The following is a 3,482-nucleotide window of genomic DNA, read 5'->3' as shown; positions in this document are numbered from 1 at the left end:
GTGTGCTTAAACTAATAACGCACAAATTGTATTTTTCTTGTCTATATTGAATTGATCATTTAAACATTCACAGTGTAGGCTGGAAAAAGTATGCGAACCCCTAGGAAAATGACTTGGAGTCAGGAGTCAGCTAACCTGGAATCTAATCAATGAGAAGAGATTGGCGATGTTGTTTAAAGCTGCCTTGCCCTATAAAAAAAAACTACATTTGTTTAGTATTGCCTGATGTGAACCATGCCTCGAACAAAATATCTCAGAAGACCCAATATTAATAATTATTGACTTGCATAAAGCTGGAAAAGGTTACAAAAGTATCTCTAAAAGCCTTGATCTTCATCAGTCCACGGTAAGACAAATTGTCTCTAAATGGAGAAAGTTCAGCACTGTTGCTACTTTCCCTAGGAGTGGCCCTTCTACAAAGATGACTGCAAGAGAACAGCGCAGTAATCTCAATAAGGTTAAGAAGAGTGTCAGCTAAAGACTTTCAGAAATCTCTGGAACGTGCTAACATGTCTGTTGACGAGTCTACGATATGTAAAACATTAAACAAGAATGGTGTTCATGGGAGGACACCATGAAAGCCACTGCTGTCCAAAAAAAACATTGCTGCACGTCTGAAGTTTGCCAAAGTGCACCAGTATGTTGCACACTGGTATAATATTCTGTGGACAGATGAAAGTCCAGTTTGGAAGGAACACACAAGATATGTGTGGAGAAGAAGAAAAAAAGGCACAGCACACCAACATCAAAACCTCATCCCAACTGTCAAGTGTGGTGGACGGAGCATCATTTGCTGCCTCAGTGCCTGGAGAGCTTGCCATCGTTGTCAGAAAACTTGGGAATTCATTTTATCAAGCTCAACAGAAGTTGGTTGATGCAACAGGACAACGACCCAAAACACAGAAGTAAAACCGAATGGCTTCAACAGAAGAAAATACGCCTTCTGGAGTGGCCCAGTCAGAGTACTGACCTCAACCCGATTGAGATGCTGTGGCATGACCTCAAGAGAGCGGTTCACACCAGACATCCCAAGAATATTGCTGAACTGAAAGTTTTGTAAAGAGGACTGGTTCAAAATTAATTCTGACCAGTCTGCAGGTCTGATCCACAACTACAGAAAACATTTGGTTGAGGTTATTACTGCCAAAGGAGGGTCAACCAGTTATTAAATCCAAGGGTTCACATACTTTTTCTTGCCACTGTACACAGAGAGAGACAAAGAATCAGTATGGAAAACTGATTTGATGCATTTGATGTTCCAAGAACAGTTTCATCTAAAGTATATCTATTCCTACAGGGTCAATCTATTACTTTGTGAAAATAAACTGTCGCAAGTATTCCACCTTTTGACTAAACTGATTAAGATCACTTTATTGGTCAATTGCACACAAGGTCCATCCAGAATTTGACTTACAGTACATGCATACAGGTTTTTGGAGAGGTGTGGGGGGGCTTCCACACTGGGCGCCCAGGGGGCTGTTGTTGTGAGGCATTAAGTGCCTTGCTCAAGGGCACAACAGAGGCAATGGTATCTAGGATTTGATAACAGCAACCCTCTGGCTGCCTGCTCGCCTGTCTAACAGCTTGGCTACCTGCTGCCCATGACAGCTGTCAAGTGGTGGAGTAAATTGGCCTAAAAGCGTATTTAATTAAAGTGCATTCAATAAGAGCATTCAATTCAGCACAGCTCTCCCTCCCCCTATGCAACGGGCCTGTACACTGACACCCACTCGTTGTTGTCGAGACAGACTGTAAGGTTTGGGTTTGAGACCCTCACAGGCCTATCCCTCACTGCAAAGTCCTGCAACACAGTACACACACAATCGGCATCAAATGCACTGTTCAAAGACGACAGTCACATTATACAGTAAAGGTTAATTGTACAAATTGCATAAGTGAGCTATTGTGTAAATAGAAATGTAGTAGCTAATCAGATGACAAAGAGGACGTGGGCGCAGTTTCAAAACATGCAAGTAAATGCAGTGTGGAATTGATGAGAAGAAGCATCTGCTGATGAACAAAATCAAACAATTTGTTAGACCATCTGTTAAACCAATTAATTAAACAAATCCAGACCTGCATGGCTCACACTGACTAAAACGTGTTAGATTAACTTCCGAGTTTCCTCTCGATCCAGGGCAGGAGCATCTTGACATCAGTAAAGACCCCGGGGGATCCCATCTTGGCTGGGGACTCGGCCTTGTTGTTGATCCGGCTCTGGTCACAGCCTTTCCCCCAGGAGGTGACCCCCACCATGGCCCAGTGGCCATCCTCTCTGGGGTAGATCAGAGGACCCCCAGAGTCCTGCTGGAGATGGGAGAATACAACACAGTCTGATAAAGGACCTCTCAAAGGAATGATGGGAAGTCTGAACAGAGGAACTGCTATGACTGAAAATACCCAGAGATCCTCCACCAGACAGAGACCACTGAAGCATAATAACACTGTTATAGATTTTGACATGCAGAGTCAGACAGCATGCTGTGTTGTAGCCTACCTGGCAGGTGTCCACACACACACACACACACCACACACACACACAGGCCTGCTGTGGGGGTCTCAGGGTCTGGAGAACATACTTGCACTTAGCTGGCTCCACCAACTCCAGCTGCACCTCTCGGAATGGCAGGTAGACGACCAGCTGAATGTGGGTGCAGTGGGTTTCCATTAGCCTGATCCCATATCCGTTGGTGCCATCTTACCAAATCCGTGTGGCCATTGTCACACCGACTGCATAAAAGATCTGGGCTCGAACTAGGTCTCCATCTTCAGAAAATCCAAGTGAAGTGTCCATATTGAAGCGCTAGTTTGTAATAAATGTCAAACTGAAGGTAAAGTGAATGTGGGCCTTACGTTCTATTGTCCATTCCAATCCACTCACAAGCCAGCTGGTCCTGGGCAGGAAGCGCTCACTGGGCAGAGGTAGAAATATGGTCTGAACACAGAAGCAGGCAGAGGATGTACTTTAGAAAGGATTTCCTACATTGCCAAGAATAATGTCTGGCCAAAGTCCCCTGCTGAAAAAAAACAGCATATGCTGGTGACCAGTGCTGGTTTTGCTGGTGACCAGCCTTCATTGTGTTATGCTGGTGACCAGCATACTAACAAACTGATCACCAGCGTACCAGCATATGCTGATCACCAGCAAAACTAGCATCAAAGTGCTTAATTGTTTAAGACAAAACATTACTTACAGTGCATTAGGAAAGTATTCAGACCCCTTGACTTTGACATAGTTACATTACAGCCTTATTCTACAATGTATTAAATAATGTTTTTTTCAGCAATCTACAAACAAAACCCATAAATGACAAAGTGAAAACAGGTTTAGAAATGTTTTCTAATTTATACAAAATATAAAACAGAAATACCTTATTTAGTCCACCTGTGGTAAATACAATTGATTGGACATGATTTTGAAAGGCACATATCCGTCTATATAAAAGGTCCCACAGTTGACAGTGCATGTCAGCGCAAAACCA

General features: G+C 43.4%; 1 long non-coding RNA gene across 1 annotated transcript; it reads right to left on the bottom strand.

Moving 5' to 3' along the window:
- Positions 1 to 288: 288 nt before the first annotated feature.
- Positions 289 to 3,080, bottom strand: LOC118964647. The gene is made up of 3 exons (XR_005051863.1): positions 2,854 to 3,080; positions 2,580 to 2,766; positions 289 to 2,307 (listed from the first exon to the last, which is right to left on the bottom strand). It is a non-coding gene; the product is annotated as an uncharacterized LOC118964647 (long non-coding RNA).
- Positions 3,081 to 3,482: the final 402 nt, after the last annotated feature.

Source organism: Oncorhynchus mykiss, chromosome 1 (genome assembly GCF_013265735.2).
Source record: "Oncorhynchus mykiss isolate Arlee chromosome 1, USDA_OmykA_1.1, whole genome shotgun sequence".
Taxonomy (NCBI): domain Eukaryota; kingdom Metazoa; phylum Chordata; class Actinopteri; order Salmoniformes; family Salmonidae; genus Oncorhynchus; species Oncorhynchus mykiss.
This window is presented reverse-complemented; position numbering and strand designations above follow the sequence as displayed.